Here is a 21,380-nt window from a genome sequence, read left to right on the forward strand (position 1 = left end):
TGAATGGAAATTGTTTGATGGTTCAACAAGCACAATCAACGACAGAGTGCTAACAACATTGCTGACCAAGAATGTCCAATTTGTGCTTCTTCCTCTTGTTCTGTTCTTTATATAAGGTCCAGGAGCGTATCTGTAGGCATAATAGGTGCACACCACGAGCACGCACACACACACTGGTCTAAGACTCCAGAGACCCACAGCGCCCTTTCTCTCTCCCTCTTTTTCTAATCCTGGCAATTAGCGAGAAATAATTAATGATAAAAAATGAAAAAGTTGAGGGCAGAGAGCCTTGAAGATAGAGTTCTGCACCGTAAGCATTCAATTCCCCCTCTCAAGGTCCTCAAGGTCCACTGCTCTCTGGCTCTGATCCTCATACAGCTACTGGGGGAGACCTGAACAAAGGCCTCTTTGATATCAGTCTGCCCTCCCTCTCTTAATTTTACACTCTCCCCACATCTCACACACTCATGTTTTCTTGACTGTCTTTGCATACAACTTACTTACCCTCGCCTTATTGCTCACGCTCTACCCCGCTAATTTCATCCTCCCAACACCAAGGTTGTGGCCTGCCTTCTAAGGGTCCATTTGGAAATATTTCGAAGGTTACACCAGACATCTGCTGCAACCCCCAGATAAGACTTTGTTTGATTGCCTCCCTGTGAAATTAATAAGAGCAGCCATTAACAGTCTGGTGTCAATAGGAAGTGAGCAATGTGTAGCTGTGAAGGGCTGTGTGCTGCAGCTGAACATTGATAATGCAGTGCAGCAGTGAAGCTCTGAGTGTGTGTGTGTGTGTGGGGGGGGGGGGGGGGTGAGGAGGTCGTGACCTTGTGAAGTCACTTCAGGCCTACATACAAGTGTAATGTGAAGTTGCGATCAGAGAGCAACTGCAGTGTCATCCCAGGCTTAGGAGCAACTGTAATGTGATGTTTGTACAGGCATTATTAAACATGTACATCTGCATCTAAACATCACAATTCTCCCAAAGGAAATCAATATTCATATTTAGTTCTGAGTGTGTGAGCAGCTGTGTGTGTATTTGCATGCAAGTGCAAATCCATAGTTGCCCTGAGCAGACAGACAAACCGCTGAAGACAAAGTGATTAGGGAAAGAGGGGTGGAAGAAAAAAAAAACATCCCTGAGCACTTCTGCCCCCTGGTGGAGGTTTGAAGTAGCAACCTGCTGCGCTGCGCGGAGATGACTGCAACAGAGTTACAGTAGAAGAGGGGCTGCTGTGTCTGGGGGTTTCTGCTTATTGCACCACCTCTGCCTCCTGAAGGGTGGCTTTGATCTTTGCATACATTTAAATTCCAAAGAGGCAAAAAAAAATAAATACCAAGGGGTGATAAGGCTCATTCATTCATAAATGCAGCAACTGGGATTAGATCTTGAATTACAGAGAGAGCAGACATCATTTCATAATACTCTCGGAGCAAATTGTGTTTCATTTGCTCGATATTTCAAACGCTTGATGTCAGACTTTGAATACCGCCTTCTCCGTGACAGCTCATTTGCCACTAGCAGTGATAATTTAGTACAAATTAACGAGACAGATACAGCAGTCCTATAAGGAGCATGGTGGATGCATCTGTTCGCATACTTTAAATTTGGTGCAAGAACACTGACGATTCTTGAAAGCCAAAAATGATGCAGAGATGGCAGGGAAAGGATTATCATGGTATTTGAAATGCTTGAACAGCCCGCAGAAAGGCATTGGATATGAAGACTGTGTCTGTAGTTGACATTTTTGGCCAGCAGATGGCATCAGCAGTTAGTGCAGAGTGCTGTGGTGCAGTGCAACCACCTGGCTGTTGCCTGTCCCCCAGGTCAGTGCCCATGGTGAGGCAACTGCAATTTGACAGTCTGCTTAAGGGCAAAAAGCATGTTCTCTTATTTTTCCCCAGATACCCTCGATTTGACATTCCTCGAACGCAACACATGGCTCAAGCCAGGCACTTTTGCACAACTGGATTAATTTCTCCTCAGTTTCCATCTGCACGACATTTCAGCCGCTCAGCTGCTAACCCTCAAACACACTTCCTCCCACATGGAGCCCTGTCAGAGCCTCTCTGACCGAGCAGAACAGCAGTTGCTTGCGTGTGAAACAAAGGCAGAGAAAGCGATAGATCATTAATACACATGCTAAGGAGCATGGCAAAACTTGTCTGGGGAATCAACAGAAACATCAGAAGGAGGAAGAGGAAGATTAGATATTGACTGAGGTAATGGGGTGAGGTGAGAGAAAAAATTGCATTTAGCTAACTGGTGTTTTCATCTAGCACTTCTAATATAGCCAGTCTAAATGTGAGTGAGTGAGAAGCGTACATTTATGCTTTGATCTCTAAAGTGTACAGATAGTGTCATCGCGGCAATGAGGACTGTAAGAAGTGTTAAAATAGTGTGACCAAACCACCGCTGCCAATTAAGATAGGAAGGTGAAAACGTTTTTTCTGTGGATGGCCTAATCATTTTTAACCCCTAGTACCATCTATCCCTTTCAGGTTATTTTGGTTAAGGGGCCAACAACTTAATTCTGCTCTACTTTAGGTCCTGACGTAAACACACTCAGTTCTATTTTCGTCAAATACATTACAAAGACTTACACCGCAGCATTTTTACTAAAGTTTTATCTCTACTCCTGACAGCAGTGACTCCAAAACAAAGAGAAGTCAAACAAACAGACGCAGCTAGTTACCTTGTTAGCAGCCATCATCATCCCTGTCAAGATGCTCAAGAAATCAGCATATATAAGATTTGTTTTTAATTTAAAAAGCAGTAGGAGTAAAACTAAATAAAAAACAAAAGGCACTTCTGCGTGGAACTATGATTTCCCTTGAAAGATCATGTTGATACAAATCTGTGTCATAGATTATTTTGCCAATTTTGTGTAAATGAACAAGATGAGCTCATTAAAGGCACTCCAAAGAGACCTGAGGGGGGCCTGTGATACAAACAGCATTTTATATCTCTTATTTTGGTCCTTTATGCAACAAAAGCATCAAATCTCAATCAATTCTGTGTTCTCATTTGAATATGTTATATTAAGGGCCAGTAAGGTTGCATAAAAGAGGTCGATCAATTATCTACCGAGCAGAAAAACAGATCTGATATTCAGTATTTTTTCAATTATCGGTGTCAGGGCTGTTTTTTTGGTTTGTTTGTTATTTACACTAATTCCCAAATAAAATAAATACATTTCAAAATGTATTGCTTGGGCTCACTTGTGTTAATCACTCACATAATAGCTTATATACACTAAATGTATAGTCTAAATGTTTCTTTATTTAAGAGAATCTCAGTAAAGTTTTGTTTCAGAGATGGGATTATACTACATTTTGACAGCAAGATTTTCTCTTTTCACTACTGATTATCAATCTCCTTCATTACTAGTAATGGGTATCAGGCATTAAAAAAACAATTCTATTACATAACGGTGAACTAATTGGGTTTGGGGTCATGGAAAGTTAAAGCAGCACAATAACCAACAAAGAAAATGCTTAAGAATGTAGTGAATTAAAAAAAAATACTACACCATCAAAATACAATGCAACTCTGCTTCCAGGATGCTGTTTCTTAGAACCTGACAGCCAAAACAGGCATTGTTCCAGTATGGTAGACTGACTCACATGACTGCTGGTATAATCATGCAAGTCTTCCACTGCAATAATTCCTCCATCATGTTTTAGGGGACACTGTTGCTGCATTTTTGCCTTAGCTCTGCCCAGTGTGATTGTTTTAAAGTAACACAAACAAGTCAGAGTTTTCTCCTCCAACAGCAGATTCACAATGAGATGCAGCCAGACCGTCATGCGCTATGCAATACTTTTGAAACATGACTCTGTAAATCTACATTCTTTAAAACTACAACAGGTATGACACTATATACAATATCATTCTGTTCCACTTCATATTAATCTGGGCTGATTAGAAAGTTGTATTCATGCACATATATATTAAAACATGTCAATTCATAAGACATCTTCACAAATTTCAACCACAAAAATCATTAAAATCACTCCCTGACAATCTCACCAACAACTGAATTTCATAATATCACACAGGCATGATTTATCATTGCCAGAATTAGTGGTTATTTTATCAAACTTTGTCATTGCTGCCCCAGTACTGCCAAAATTTGACATGCATGGATTCTCAACATACCTGAAATGTCCACAACCTAACAAGGCAGGTCCTCCAGGAACATTCAGCACAGGAGCAGAGACCTCTGAGGGGTAATCCAAGATGCAGGTTGCAATCAAATATGGTACATGAAATCACCTATAATGAACAAACGCCCACTGTCATTTTAGTTGTACCAAAAAAATGAACTTTACTACTTCAAAATGTGACCTTTACAAAGTAGAAATGCAGATGTGTCCTCTGGCCAACTGAACAGCTGTGCTTCATTACACAATTAAACAGCATCCAATCTGGTTTTGAATAATCTTTATTTACAGCTGATGATTATCTATGCAGCTCCTTGACATTTGACTGTTTAAAGGAGGCTCAAAATTTGATTACTAATACCAGGTGAAGTGAAAAATGTTTTAGAACCAAATAAGGTTACAACATTCTTACTTTGGCGCTTTTATCTAGGATTTTACTCCAAATTACTCCTATATTAATTTAGTGTTTAATGCGGATAGGAATACCTGTAGGGTATTGTAATTGTCATGACCATACTGGTATTTGGAATCATATTAAAACCAAAAGGGGGCCTAAGTGGAACAGTTCTGCCCCATTATATGATTTACGGAGAAAATTAATTTTATGCTTTGACAGAAATGATAAAGACTTTACTCTTTGATAGTGTTTTTTTAACCTTGGGTTACAAGTTGATTTACAATGTGTTTCTCATTCTCCCATTAACACACCAATGGTGGCAGAGCTGCTATGCAAGGCGACACTGGGAGCAATCAAGGGTTCAATGTTAAGTCAAAGGACACTTTGGCCTCAGAGGGGTCAGGGATCAATCTGCTAACCTTGTGATTAGTGGACTACCCCTCTAACACCTGTGCGGCCCCCAGTTAGATTCAACTGTATCCGCAGTAGGGTTGTAGTTGCAGCATGCTACACAGGTCATTCCAGATGTCCCTTTCCCCAGAAACATTTTCCAGGTCCCCAGGTCACATGAGATATATAATCCCTCCTGGGTCTACCACAGGGTCTCCTCCCAGTTGGAACTGTCTGAAACACTCCAAAGAAAGCCACCCAGGAGACATCCTAATCACATATCCAAACCACCTTAGCTGGTTCCTTTTAAAGTAAAAGAGCAACAGTGCTACTCTACGCTCACTTTGGTTGTTCAAGCTCCTAAAAGGCTGAGCCTAGCCATTTGTTTTGGTTGCTTATATCTGCCATCTCATTCTTTTGGTGTCTAACCAGACCTCATGATCGTAGGTAAGGGTTGGAACAAAGATCTTCTGGTAAATCAACCACAATCTCTTCATCATGACAGTCCAGTAGAACACCCACATTACTGCTGACACTGCACTAATCTGTCTGTCCATTTTACACTCCATTTTCCTGTCACTTGTGAACAAGATCCCAAGATATTTAAACTCCTTCGCTTGAAGCAGCAATTTACCCCCAATTTAGCAACCCATCGGTTTCTGGCAGAGACCTATTGCCTCAGATTTGAAGATGCTTTTCAAAAGCAGCTTCTAGTGCTGAAAGGCATACATCGTTGAGTTGGTCTCCTTTAAGTTAGTGTGGCACACCTTTTAGTTAAGTTGCTCTATCCCTGTTCAGTATTAAATTAATCAAAAACATCAAACAAGAGAACACAAATATGTGTCAAGGACATTAGAGTCTTTCCAATAGTGAGTTTGAGATACAGTCAGGAAAAAACTACAATGGCTCATGAGGAGTTCTTTGGCTCATGTGAATCCTAATAAGGGAAGGTGTACTAATATGGTTATCTTGTTAAATAAGGTCTTTGCAGGAGGAAAACAGACCCAAAGACTGTTACACTAACATATCTGGAGACTGTGTGAGTGGAGAAGTAGTCAAAAGACAGTTCATAGAATGTCTATAGATTCTCAGTCACCTGGGTCATGGTAATCCGAAGATCTCTATGAGAAGGTAACCACACTTCTCTTTTTGGTTCTTGAAGATGTATCACCTCTGATCCACGAGGCAGCATCAGCTCTGAAATGAAGAAGGCAGCGGCCCAAAAGGTGAAATGTCTTCAAGAAACAAAGGAGAAGTTCAGTTGAAAGCCAAGAGTGGAAAAGCTACCTCTGAAACCGGCCACGGCATGATTGCTCAATCTTGAGTGGAGTTTTACTTGTGGGCATCAAAATAGTCAAAGGATTTAGACAAAAAACGATATGGTGGTGTAATTCAAGACTTAACCATTTCTGATCAGAAATATGTATTTTCTCTCAGTCCTGAGTCCAATATCCTGGGCACTGATTGCACATATTGTCCATGGGGATGACAGAGGTGTTGCATTTGCACCCGCCATAACAGGGAAGCATTTGCTGCTGCTTTGAACATGGTGGCTAGCTAGGAGCGCAGCACAAAGCAGAACTCAAAGGATATAGGAAAGCCTACGGGTCCAGGTGCGAAGGTAAGCGGGAATGTCAGGATCAGGCAACAAGTTATGGCAATGAAACTATTAAGCAATCTGTTCCATTTAGGTAGAATAATCCAAGAGAAAACAGTGACAACTCTGGGATTGGACACTCTCTAGTTCAAAACAGCAGGTAATCTGAAAGTGGCAACAACTGTTGACTGCAAAAATCCCCCTCATTAGTTGCCTTACAAGTAGACAAACAGACCAGTGGGTTGTTCTTTTCATTGTTCACTCTTCCTTTTGGAGTGGGAAGAAATCTTATCTGAAAAAATAAAAGCAAATCTATAATGAAAATACGCAAAGTGTCATTAAAGTCCCTCTCCTGTTATTGATTTAACCCCTAAAACTCCTCTTTGTGACTCAAAAGTTACACATTTAGAATCCCTTCCTTCCTTAAAATGGCTTTGATGCAACTCTACACTGTGTTTTCCTCTAGAATATTCAGATTTATAAAGCCCAGTCACTGCAGCATCAAGTTCTATGAAACTACTCGATACAACACAATGGCAAGATACAATGCTGGAGTAATTCAGCCGTACACATTCGAACTGGTATCCAATTCTGAAGAAGAATAATGACACAGAAAGTCCCACCCTAAAAGCTAGCAGGGTCGATATCTTATGCTTTTCAGTATGTAACCCAGGAAGTCTGAAGTTGTGTTTTTGAGACAGTCACCGGTGCAATTCTGTGGCAGAAATACGCAGTCATGGTGTTGACTGCTTATTAGGCTCATTATATAGCTTCTATCACATGAAAACACCATAAGGACATGCTAACGAGGTAAAAAAAAAAAGAAAAAAGGCTTGATCTTGACTGGAGGGGGTCTTTAAAGACACAACACAGAAACTGTTGAACTCTATTTATAATGTTGTCTTCATTTAATATAATATTTTGCACTAAAACAAGAACAATGAATCAATGATGATTTATTTTCATAAATATAACTGGATTTGGTTTAAGTCATGATGATAAAAATAACCTCCCTTTCAACAAATCTCAAGAGGTGTTTGCTTTTTGGATTCTAATTTGGCATAACTATTTTTAATAATTATTATTATTTGGCAGTACCACCTGCTGCACTGCGAATTTTGGCTACAACTGAAGCGGATGCTAATTAAAATAGTGAAAATGAGCAGTCGCACACTCGCACTGATTGTGGGCGACAGAATTACGGGAAGCTTTTTTTTTTTTTTTTTTTTTGCCATTGCAGTGCACCATCATCTCGCGATGTCTGGTGCTGTTTGTCTTCCTTCCTTCCCTTTCTCTTTCTTTCTTTCCTTCTTCTTTAGGCTTTAAGGCCACAGCAGCATGAATGCAGCACCACCGCTCATGTGCCGGTGCGCGTGCCTCCAGCTGGGCGTCACGAGGCGGGAGCGTGTGCACGTGCCTGAATGTGAGCGGGGGAGCGCGTACTAAAGGAGTGGAGGGAGAGGGGAGGGGGAGGAGAGCGGGTGCACGCCGCGCCGCATGTCACTTGATCTCGAACATCAGAGCAGATAGATGGAGCTAAAGCGATTAAATGGGAGGAGGGCCGTGCGTCACTGGAAAGGTGGCTGCCCTGGATATGTGAATGGATTAAGAAAAGAACTACATGAATGAGTGCATGAATGAGAGAACAATGTGAATGGATGCCACACGACTGCTTCCCACGTTTACTTTGCCCTCCTTTTCACAGCCACGTGAAATCTCCTTCCTCTGAAGTTAATGAAAAGTTGAATAAGTGGCAGAAAGTGGCCTCAAACTTTAAACAAGCGTTGTTTTCCATATTGCGCAGATATGTTTGTGTGCTTTGTTGTAATCAGAAGGTTGACGTAGGAGCTGCACTGAGGTGTACTGTAACAAAATGATAAAGTAATATTCTGGCAGCTGGGGCTCGAAAAAATGCTGTGAAATAACAGAAAACCATCTCATAAAATATAGTAATTTTCCATGAATAAAATCAGTCATTTTCCAGCTTTAATTTTGCTGCGATTTTGGTGTGAAAATCTCATAATATCCCTCCCTCTACAAATACATCGATATAAAAATGACCAAACCAATCTCTCCTTTTCTGTTAATTGTCATTAATAGTATCTAGTTTTAAAAAAAATATTCAAAAATATTTTTGAACAATATTTTGAAAAATTTTATATGAATTCAACAGATTCATATTTTAAATTATCAGGAAAATTTTGTAAAATCAAAATGGAAATTTTATGCTATTCTCAGTTACAGGTTCTTAATGTTATTTTCCATTAGACAGTCTGTTTTTAATGAGATATCTGTACATTTCAAAATACAGGAAAAAATCTTTAGGATTTAGCAAAATTAAGAGTTTTTTTTTTTACAGTAATGACTTCTTCACACATTGTTTTTCCAATAGCCTAGTTGTGCAATGCAAGGTAAAAAATAAATGTGCACACATATTGAAACGCTTATAACTAATAACATGAACTTGGTAGCAGACATAGTTGTTTTTAAATTGTGATATTGCTTTTTAGCGATCCTCTTAGGGCGTAGACTGTGTAAAACAGATGGACAGAGCCACTATGATTTCACCCACTGGTATGTGAACTGTCCAACTCCAGATTGGCATTTGGTCTTAAGCATCCTGGTCTTTTAAAACCAGGTGCAAACAAAAAGTGAGCTATGGATTTGATTGAGAACTTAAGGATGCTACACATGCCCTTACATGTCAATCATAAGATAGCCCCGCCCTAAAACATACCCTGCTTTATCACATATTTGACCCTAAATGAGAACATAATGCATCAAATGAACATCTTGCTATACTGAAGGAGACTTGAAATTAGCAACTGAGATCATAGATTCATCAGAATACCGAGTGAGAAGTGAGTGTAGGATAATTTCGTCAAAGACTTCACTATCATCTGACTTCTTTTTGTAACTAAAAGAGTAGCCCCCTGCTGACCATTAGAGAGAATGCAGGTTTGAGATGCTTTGATGTTGGCTTTGCTTTTCACACCCATCTTTAAATACAGTCTACATACCAGGGGCTAATGCTACATCCACAATACGTTTAAATTGACTTTTTAATTTATGTATAACTTACACTACTGTTCAAAAGTTTGGTGTCACTTGGAAATGTCCTTATTTTGAAAGAAAAACTTTTTTTTTCAATGAAGATAACATTAAATTAATCAGAAATACAGTCTAGACATTGTTAATGTGGTAAATGACTATTCTAGCTGGAAATGGCTGATTTTTAATGGAATATCTCCATAGAGGTACAGAGGAACATTTCCAGCAACCATCACTCCTGTGCTCTAATGCTACGTTGTGTTAGCTAATTGTGTTGAAAAGCTAATTGATGATTAGAAAATCTTTGTGCAATTATGTTAGTACATGAATAAAAGTGTGACTTTTCACAGAAGACATGAAATTGTCTGCGGGACCCCAAACTTTTGAACGATAGTGTATGTTAGATTTTAACATCTCAACATCAACAGTCCTGACCTTGGAAATGCTGCTAACTCTGTTTCAGTTTAAAACTGTCGTGATTTCATTTTAAATTTCTGGAAACGGCATATAGGTTGATCCCTGATTCAACATGCTACTATCACATGACTGTTTTGCAGATAGAAACAAAGATATCAGCCATGACTATCAGTGGGTGCATGTAATACAACATACATACTGAACTGCAGGCTTTGCTGTCTATGCCAGCAGCTGTTGTGAAATTAATGAACTCTTTGGTGTTATTTTTCATCAGTTTATTTTCATCTGTTGTATTTTCTACAGAGCAACCAACCCCCTGATCTTTATGTCCACGCCTGCATGCCCAGTAAATTAAAATGTTCAGGTGATATATATGTAGCAGTGGTTAGTACAGAGGTTGTTTCTGAAATTACACTTGTGTGCATGAAGGTGGTTTTCACTTTTAAAAAAACATTTTTAAAGGACAAATAATTAGCCTGGATGGAGTCTTAGCCCTCAAAATCTATGTTACTGATTTAACCTGCATCAAGTGTCCAAGTTATCACAAACAAAGCAAATAAATGGCAAAAATAAAGCTCGAGTGCATACATTTTACATGTAAATAAACATCTGTTAAATTCAAGCATTTGCCAAAGAGGTTCACTCAAAGCTGATTAGGCCTGTCACTGCCAGGTAAATCTTTCTGTAGTTCAAAGTAAACCTGAGCTTTAAATCTGGTTTCTGTGGTGACATTCACTCTGTGGTGATGCATTTTACATCAACCAGCAATGATTTCATTGCTAGAGCTAAAGAAGTGAGCAACTGCAGGAATGGAAATGGAGTAGGCTACTCTAATGCTTTACATGAAAAAGAAACTGAGGTGTAAAGATTAGAATCTAAAAAAGAAAGTGATCATCAGCGAGGCGTGTGTCATCAGCATGCATGTTTGTAAAATTACTCTCACTGCCAGATGGGGGAGACAAAAGGTACACATTACACTTCTAAAATTCACATTCTCTGGGCTTGAGACTGTTCATATTTGAGGGTTTTTTTGCTTGCATATTTAAACTAATCACTTTTTGTGGCGGGAATATTGGTCTGACGAGATAATTTTCCCTTTTTTTAATTCCTGAAGTCACTCTTTTGATAAGCCGCACTTCAAAGATCAACAAATGCTATCCTAAAAGCAGAAATGACAATGTATTTTTAAGATGAAGAATACATTAATAATATGACAATGCAAAGAAATGAAAATAATCAAAAATATGATCAAGAAAAACTCATGAGTCAGACACACTTAAAGTCTAGACAGACAGACAGACAGACAAATAAACAGATAGACGCAGTTACATTATATCTCCAACATTATTATTAGAATGTTTTGCTCCACAAAAAATATTACAAAAATATTGCATTTTAGTGTTAAATATATCATATCACAACAGTCCTCAAACATTATATGATGTTAATCTACAGATGTCTTGTACTGTTAGGGCTTCATGAAGTCTAATATACATTTTCACCAGGAGAAATTACATATTATGTGAAAATATGGAGTAAAATAACCTTCCAGATGCAATAATGTTCTTAAAATATCACTTAAAATGATGCTAGATAGAAAAAAACATAATAACTTACTATCATATTTTAAAGGGGCTAGAGTGTGTTGAGGTGGAAATCAGTGAGCGGTGAAGGGAAACCAATGAGGAAGGTGTGTGTTTGGGTGGGGGGGGGGGGGGGGGGTGGTTAGAGTATGGATTGATAGAAAGAAATCGTCCCCGCGAAACAGCCCCCGCCTCAACTACCCCTTTTACCCCCAGCACCCCTCCTCCTCCTCTTCAAGCCCTGGGTTTGAATTAATGCGTTTCTATTTTTGGCTCTCCCGTGTTTCCAGGGGAAACCTAATGACGCAATGACGTCAATGCAGGTCACCAGCAAGAAGCAGACTGGAGGAATTGAGTGGCTTCCATTAGAGGTTTTGCAGCATTTTCCGGCAGAGGAGGGGAGGAGGACGAAATGGATTAAGATTAGGGGAGATGGGGGGCGGAGAAGGTGGGGGATGCACAGGAAAAACAAAAAAAAGAAAAGAGGAAAGAGGAAAGAAAAGGAAAAAGAGAAGAAATACAGAGGCGAGATGAATGGGAGGCAATGCGACTGACGTCTGGTGAAGAGAGGAATGATGGAAAAGGGGGAGGAGGAGGAGGAGAATGGGTGGAGGTGGAGGGGTGGTGGTGATGGTGGATGGAGGTGAGGTGGGGGGGACCCTTACTGCTGCATATCAATGGGTGCCGTTCAAATTCCCAGGGATTATTGGAGGGAAAAAAAAGAAGTGGGGGGGAAAGAGGAAGAAGAAAAAAAACAGGATGCACGCTTCCCTCGGATCGGTGACGACTGGGTGAGCCCGTTTCTATTTTTATTGTTATCCTCTTTGCTTTTATTGTTGAAGTGTGTGGAAACAACAAAGCTGTCGTTGTGTTTTTTATAGAGACAGTGCATGTGCGTGTGTGTGCATATATATATAAATATATAGGGAGCCATTGAGAAATTTATCCTCTCCATCCGAGTTGGACGGTGAAGCGTGAGTGGCCGGTGAGACGTGCTGATGTGTGATGATGAGAGAGACAGAACGAGAAGAGAGGAAGGAGGAAAAAAGAATAAACTAAAAAGAAAAAAAGTGTCTTCGCGTTCACTTCCAACGAGTTGATTGCAAATTCTTTCCCGTTACAACCGCAGTCGGTGGACGTGCTCCGTCTAACGATGCAACACCGATTCTGCATCCATCCATCCAGCTATATTCAGAGTGTGTGCAGCGACGGGCGATGCATTTTTTTACTATCTGTAATTGCAATTCTCAGAGACTGCCTGTAAAAAATCTTGGAAACACCATGAGGGGAAAAAAGGAGGATACTTGCGAGCAGCAGCAGCAGCGACTAAACTGTGCAAATCAACCCCATCATAAGCAGCATCTCGCATAATTTCGGGTAAAATAAGCCGATGGATTTCATTGGAGCTATGTATAGAAACGGAGCTGGCTGATCATCATGGTTTGCCAAGAGGCTACTTTTCATAGTGTGTGTGTGTGTGTGTGTGTGGTGGGGGGGCAGTCGTGCGCGTGGAAACAAGAATAAGTAACGTTACTTCTTTGGATTTCACGCACACACGGGCTTTTTTTCCTGTTTTTTTTTTTTTTTGCCCACTCGCAACAAGTGCCAATTTACGCACGATCAATTCATCCGTATCCCATCGTGATGCCCCCTTTCCCTCCCCTCATAAAGACATGGATGGGTTAGCTGGTTTTTTTTTTTTCTTATTTTTTGTCTTCTAATCTGTGCTTAATTTGTTCTTTCTGTCTGTCATCCACAATTTAACTCCACTTTCCCCTCCCCTCAACCTCCTCTGTTTCCTCCAAATTTGGGCTCCAGTGCAGGGCGTTCACCGGCGCACGGATCAGCTTCACATCCAGCACCACGGACAGCTCTCGGTGTATTTCAGTACCATGGAGAGCGCCTCTCCTCGCAGCTTTTCTTTCTTTTTTTTTTCTATTTGTTTTTTTAAAGCGAGCCTCTCTGAACAATGACTGGACCTCATCGTTCCCTACTGGAAAAAGTGGACCCACCTCTGTAACTTCTCTAAAAAAAAAAAAAAAAAAAAAAATTAAAAAACGAGAGCTTTAGGCGCGCAAAGGGGCCTTGCACAGCTGCGATAATTGGAGCAACACACCACTTTCTTTGACTCGCCACAAAGAATCCAAAGCCTCTATCAGTTTCTAACAAGGTTAGCTGAATATGGGACAAAGTAGGACACATTTAGAGAAGAGCAGGAATTGTGACACTTTTTTTTCCTCCCCCCCACCCTCTACATATGACGCATGTGGTGAGGTAAGTGTGGCAGATGCCTACGTGTGCAGATGGTCCAGTCTGCTGGTCCCTATCCGCCCTGGGCTTGACGTAACACCCATGTACATGCAAAAAGGCCCCAGATGTGGTCCTGTGCTGTGCACGCCTGCTCCATGCGCACGCCACTAAAGACAAAAAAAGCTCTCCATTTTTTAAAACCCTTTTTCATGAACTTGTTCTTTACTGGAGCATGAAATTGTATGATGTAGGCCTGCGCACTGGATGGATTTACACTTGTAGTTTGGCTCCTTTGGTTGCAGGATCTTTGTCTTTTCGAGACTGGAGTTGAGCCGGATCTTTGTTTCTGATGCAGGATTTCTTTCTAAAGGGGTTTATAAGCAAGACCCGATGTGAACAATTCACATTTGCAAGTGTTATGAACGGATAAAAGGTCAAATGTAGGGGCCAGGTGAATTTCTTAGATTAATTTAAAGATCAAAAGGAGCTTTTAGACTACATTACATCACTAGCTTGACATTAACACTATTTCCATTCATGAAAACTGTGAAAGTGTGGAACAAAGTAGGAGGTGTGGCAATTCCTTCCCTGTAATGTGAATGTTTATATTCACCATAGTATCATCTTTTAAAGTATACAGCTTTACCTCTCCCAGAAATGACAGTGATATGTCTTTTGTTTAGTCTGTTTGTTACAAAAGATGTATTTTATGAACAAGAGCAGTAATTTGAAACAAATGTCCCTCACTCAAAGTTAGAACAGCAATGTAAACCTTACAAAAATGTGCACAGAAAAAACTCCACTGATCAAAACCTCACACATTTAAACATCAACTGTGAAGTAAGGTAAAGAATGACAGACAGAAAATTGTGTTAAGCAGGATTTTGTCATAATGTGTCATTAATAAATGTAAAAAAATATGATATGCATGTAAAGCTGCTGTTATCACCTCGTGTGATTTGCAGCCTTTAGCAGTTTAGCGCTTCAGCAGGTGATGGCTTTGCAGGTGATTATTTTGTTCTGATAAGGGCGTGGCAAGGAAGGCTGTTTAGAGGAACTACCTGTATGTCTGAATTCACACTGTAAAAAAATGCAGCTGCACATTTCATGTTTCCTACTATCTTCTTTGTGCTGACACAAATGGAGGCTGTTTACTGATTGAGGCGGATTAATGTTTCATATTTCCTGATTATCCTGTGGAGCCTTTCGAACACACATCTCGAGTCATATCACGCTTCACCACACCGTGTTTGGATCCAAATCTGGCATAGGAATCATGTGATTTGATGGAGTGTACTTAGGGATGTTATTTTTGTATGTCTGTGGTTCAATTGCCTTACACAACCTTTTAGAGCTTTTATGTAGGTTAGTGGTTTTAGCATGGTCTCACAACTCAGACATGTTTGAAGTCGATGAAGTGGAGTTTTGAATTATCTTGAATGTCAGAGATTTATTGCTGCTGCTCACAGTGGTGCTGATTCCTGTGACTGAAGGTGGATAAATGATGGAAACAATCATTTACGGCTTATTTTTACATATGTGATGAAGAGCGAATAGCTGGGTTTGTAAAAACAGTTCATCTAGATCTCACACCACACTGGTGTGCATCACGTCTGTGATGATTTCAGATAGTTTGGGTGGGATTTGGTGCAGTATTTTATCTAAACTAGTGCTTTTCAAGTAGATGTATTTATTAGCACTCCACCAGGACAGTTAGATAAGTTGAAGAAGCTCACGTAACTGGAGTGTAGTATTTAATATCAGGAAACAAGCAACATTACAATGTTCAATTCAGACATCCTGTCAGTGGGTGGATACATGAGCACTGAACTTCCTTCTGAGAAACTGAACTGAAAGGAAAATGTTTTTGAAACCGATTGCTCTCAATCTAAGGAAAACGCATGGCAGCGCTCTTCTGAGTGAGATTGTCTCGTGCCACAGTCGCTGCAGAGTTAACAGAAGCTGAATATCTTGGACGTGGTGATGGTTTGGTGAGTCTGAAGCAGATTATGGGGTTTTATCACCCAAAGAAGTCAAAAACTGGACTAGATCAGCTCACTGAAGTGTAAAGAGGTCAATGTGACTCCAACACAGATGTTTCCTCAGATGAAAGGACCAAGTGAAGATGCCAAGTTTGTATCACTGCAGCCTGATGGACCAAAGTGGAGAACAAGATGGTTGCACACCTCTTTCATCATCACAAAGCTGCGACAATGTTGCTCTTTGAAAATGCACCGAAGACATCAAAGACCAAACCAGGTTCGCAGTGACTGGTGCTGTCACCGTCTGTGTGTGGAGGACATCTTCTTTCTCAATAACATGGGCTCCATGTGGCTCAGACTGAACATCACAAGCTTGTTCAACCTTTTATTGTTGCAACATCAGGAGCTCTAAAAACTTCAGGAAAGAGACGTCAAGGTGTTGAACCTACAGCGTTCACCAGGTCTCTCTGAAGGAAAATGGAAGCTTCTTCTTTTTGTTCTTTCGGAGATGGAACAAGGGAAATGGAATCTGTGCTTCATTAGAGGAGATTCTCAAAGTCCTGCGCTGCTTAAGAATGTTATCAAGCATGTTTCCGTCCTTAAGGCAGATCTTCTGGTTGCAGATGGAGGCACAATTTATTCCACGTATGACAAAGCTTGGAAAAGCCAAGTGTGCGATACTTCGTAATGTTAAAAAGTGACCTAAAAAAGCCAGAAAATAAAGTCTGACTCCAGGAGATGGTGCGTCTCATTCACAAGATGCATATGTGTGCATGTTTGTAGGTCTAGATGAGTTTTTAAAACCGAAATCTCTTGGTGTAAAGTCAAGTTTGACGTAGAAAGTTTCTATGCATGTCAACTGAAGTATTCACTGATCTTATTTGAACAAATAATAAGAAAAATGTGTTTTAATTAAGCTCTAAACCTAGTGGCAGTGTCAAATTTACTTAATGTAATTCACCAGAAATTAGAAACATTTGCATTATATTCTGCATGAGGAAAGGAAACTATATTTACCTCTCTAAAATGTGCAGTTATTCAGTCTGAACCTCTGAAATGCAGAGTCATGTCGGCACTGGACACTCACCATACTGCTGGTGTAAACTGGAAGAATAGATCAAAAACAGGTGGAGGTTGGTGAAGTCCAAACTAATGATGAGTTGGAGGACTTTAAGACACTCACACTGTTTAACTACTATATGAGGCGATTACTCTGCTGCAGACAACAGCGTATGTATGCTGGAAATCACATGGGTGTGATTAGACATCAAAATCAATACTGTGTTCATTAAAAACTAAAAATCCCAGTTAGTTTAACATCCAGTTAAAGTGATGTGTAAATTCAACTCTGCTGAAGTCTTATTAACAGTGAAAATTACAATCAAATTATAGCATTTATGTCTATTTTTGATTGTTTCTAACATGTCTGGTTGCGGTTTCGTCCTGTGTGTGTTTCAATTTTAGACCTAAATCTTCAAAGATTGAGGTCTCAAATTACTGACATGCACTTGGATGTGTAAAACAAAACTTAATTAAATCTGAGGTGTGTGAACAAGTAACCATAAAGCAGGGAAGCATAAGGTTGCTAGTTTACTGACCATAACCTGGCGATAGACCGAACTGCTATTTGTTTATCCAGACTTTATTTGGTTAAAAATTATTATTTAGCACGTAATGTGAAGTCCTTTGCTCTTAAAGGGTACAAATTGCAAATGTGTCTTTTTCAGGGATTTTTGCACAGTATACTAACATATATATAGGTATATTTCAGGAGGGCTGATAAGCAAATGGAGAAAGATTGTTATTAAAAGAAACATACGTATTTTTTCGGACATTATGCAGAACTTCTTGAGGAGTGTGTATCTCTTATATCTGAAACTACCCGCTTTAGAAAGTCACTGAAGGCACCAGATGAGCTAAAGGTTCTTTTTCGTTCTCTACAGGTGCTGATAATGTTGACACAAGATCCCAGGATCCACCTTTTTGTCCTTTGTGGGTCTTTTTGCGGTCTGGGCTTGCTGTTCCTAAGGCAGTAGCCAGGAAGCCCTTACCCCAAAAAGTATCTGCACTGGATTCTGGCAGCTGAAAGCAGAAATCTCACTTTCTGTCTCCCTGATGGAGCATCTCTCATTTCTGGTGCTGATTCAGAGTGAGGACACTGTTCATTTGCAAGTTTCTTTAAGGTTCAACGTAGTCCGAGCTGGTCAAAGGCTGGTGTAATGTAAGAATATGATTCTTTTTTTTTTTTTTTAACTGGAAGCCTTTGAGAAGCATAATACAAGATGTGGAAGACTAGATCAGAGCGGGTAACCTGAGAACAATCCAATTGGAAAGAATCTTATTATAGTAAGAAGCAGACAGCAGTTTTACTCAGCTCCACTCCGGATTGAGAAGTGTAAAGCAACACTTCCTGAAGTTACTTAATATCAGAATTTCTATTTCGGAAAACACAGACAGGATGAACCTTTGACAATTTTAACACACCAGGCAGTGTGGATACATTTTGAACAGACAAAATATGCAAATTCTGTCTATAGGGGAACTGAGTTAAAAGTAGATGTTATTTCCATAGATTTCAGACAGTCCATGTGTAGATGAAAAGGAATCACACTCTCAAAATGAGTATCTTGAAGTCTCTTTATTCAGGGAGTGCAAAGTAGCTCACACAACACCTGGTTAGGGTGGAGAATCTCCTGGAAAAAGAGGAAAAAGACAGTATTTATACACTGTGTGTCACGTTGTTTAGCTAGGTGTAGGTTCTCTCTGTTCTGGATAATTGGGAGGACAAACTGGATTAAAAAAAAACACAATGTGATTTCTAGTATTTTGCACCTGCATTCCTTGCTTTCTTTGCTTTATGAATGAATGCACTTGAAGATTACTCTAAATCTGCCATTAATACACCGTCTTCATGCATTTTTAAGTACATTCTGTTGTCTGTTTTCAGTGTTTTTGCATCATCTTTGATCCATTTTTTTTTAAAAGAGTGCTGTGTTGTAATGAGTGTGAACGTTAAGCATACCGACTACTACTAACAGTACGTTATGTCACAGGGGCAACTGTGTGTGAAATCAAGCAGCAAAAATATGAATGGAATGTCATCAGCAGGCCAGACATTTATAGAAGTGCCCCTAGAAACTCCATCAACAGGATGTCGACAGCCAACAAACACGCTGAGTGAAGTGGACGTGTAGCTCCAAGCCTTTGACGTACTCCGTGTTACATAAATGTGATTATTTATCCAAACCCATGAGCCTTCACAATGTGGTTTTTGTACGTCAAAACCCGAGGCACTTCTTTGTGCGCTGACAAAGCCACTTTGCTTAACTTTCATCACTCAGGGATGTCTGTACTGTACATGAAGTACACAACGAGCACATGTGACGTCCTCTCCGGAGCACATGTTGGGCGATATTATGCAGAAGAGTTTGTCCCTCATTGATCATCTCTTTCCATCTCAGCATCTTTTTTACACTTTCGTATCTCTGTGATTTCACATTATTGCCGCTTCTACCCGGCAGCTTCTGTGCTTGTGTGGTTATACATGTTCAATTTTTATTCATCTTATTTGAATTCACTTCCTCGCTTCACTCTAAAGCAGCTGCTACTGTTTCCATTAATGTCTTGTCGCATAAAACTGAAATAAAATTATTATAAAGCACTGCTTTGTCTTATGGTCTGTCTACTATATCAAAGAAATCCTAACATATTTTGTCTCTACACTGTTTAATGTGTGTTTTTGCAGGATTCATAAACAAATATTACTAATTACTACTATAACTATATCGCTCATAACTCAGCAAAAAAATGAACAAATGATGAGATTCTGATTTATAATGTGCAACTATTGATCATTTATTTATATATTAAGCACAAATACACCTTTTATGTCTATGTTTAAGCCAACGGCTGCTAATCCCACACTAAATCGTCGGCTCTTGCTGCCTTGTGGGTGGCTACAGTATCAAACGGACTAATGTGGGTGACACGTTTTCGCTAGACTGGGCCCCTGCGTCCATTAATTGACCTAACAAATCTCTGACTGACCTTCAGATCAGAGCTAGAGATTCCCGGTTAAATCACGACCTGCAATTTGTGTGTCACACATCGCCCTGGGAAATAGGGCAGTGCCTCATCCATGTCATCAGCGAGGGATGTGGGTTGGTGGATGCACTTTTGCTCCTCTTCCACTTGTAATGGAGTAAATTAAATCTGTGACCACAGGCTAAAGACAGTGGAAAATGGATTTATTTTTGTCTCGTATTACCGCACAATATCTGTTTTCAGTGTCAGAGCCTTCCTGTAATTCACTATGGAGTAAAATGTCTGCATTATTTGCTTTATTTTAAATAAAGCAGTCATTTTTCTCTTAGCGTATACATATTCATCAACAAAGACAAAAATTTTCAATCTTGGATCAGCCAACAGATTTGTTAAAGGATATTACTAGAATAATGACAGGAGGATGCAATTAAAAAACACAGAAGTTTATAGAAAGAAAAAGAGGGATTTGTTTGAAAGGTTAAAAGGTGAATATATTCAAACAACCCATGAGCAACCTCCGGGAAATATCAACTGCTTGCTTAAAATTAAATTGCAATTCAAAGTAGAAGAGATAAATAATTCAAGATGGTAAATGTACGAGATGTTACATTGCACGGGAGGTCCTTGAAGGCGAAAAAGAATAAGAAAGGAAGAATGTCATGCTGTGCTGAGACGTACTCTAAACAAACTGCTCCTCTGTTTAATCTATGGGTGAGTATAGCCCTCCAGAGGATGTATGGAGAACTGCAACACACTCTGCAGCTCCACCACACAAACCAACAAAAGCTGAATCAAAATTTTTAAAAAATGCTCCTGCAAAGTTTTCACAAGCCCCAACGGGAAACAGAATGACTTTACAGGCGGTTTATTCCGTTAAATGATCAAATTCATACTGGTAGTCTCCTCCCCGTGACGTATTGGGCTCTAAGTTACAGTAAAAAGCGGTGAACATGAGAGGCTCAGTGTCTGGTTTGGTATAAAATATGCTCTTTGAGGACCAGTTTGTTATTCTTGGTTTTTGGCCTTTTAAAAGATCTGCTCTGTCTTTATATTCTCAGCGTTTTTGCCAAGCGCTGACACGGATTTTGTTTCAACTCAGTGATGTGATTAAATTTAATTGCCGACTCATGAAAGAGATTTGACGTGATTTGAGTTCAGTCAGCAGAAAACAAATCCTGTTCCAGTCATTTGCGCTGCTGGTAGGACTGGCAATAATATAGTTTGTTTTGGGTTTTTTTTTTTCCATTCAGGCTACTGGACATGACGCGGGGAGGAAAAAAAGTCAAGAGCAACTATTACATCTGGGAGAGTTATTCATTAATTCCAAGAGATTCTGTGTGTTTTTGCCAAAAAATATGGTTCATCCGCAGCTTTTTGTCTCCAACTCCCTCCAAAGGAGTCAAATTCAACAAATGAAATAGCACATAATCTACAAAGAGAACACATACTGAAATGTGCAGATGCAGTATAGTACATCAGAAAAATAAATAACATACTTTTCA

At 39.8% G+C, this 21,380-nt stretch overlaps 1 long non-coding RNA gene across 1 annotated transcript; it reads left to right on the forward strand.

The window, feature by feature from the left end:
* Nucleotides 1-11,862: 11,862 nt before the first annotated feature.
* On the forward strand, nucleotides 11,863-19,495 carry LOC110948565 (uncharacterized). Its single transcript, XR_002595542.2, has 2 exons — nucleotides 11,863-12,393; nucleotides 17,778-19,495. It is a non-coding gene; the product is annotated as an uncharacterized LOC110948565 (long non-coding RNA).
* Nucleotides 19,496-21,380: the final 1,885 nt, after the last annotated feature.

Source organism: Acanthochromis polyacanthus, chromosome 1 (assembly GCF_021347895.1).
Source record: "Acanthochromis polyacanthus isolate Apoly-LR-REF ecotype Palm Island chromosome 1, KAUST_Apoly_ChrSc, whole genome shotgun sequence".
Taxonomy (NCBI): domain Eukaryota; kingdom Metazoa; phylum Chordata; class Actinopteri; family Pomacentridae; genus Acanthochromis; species Acanthochromis polyacanthus.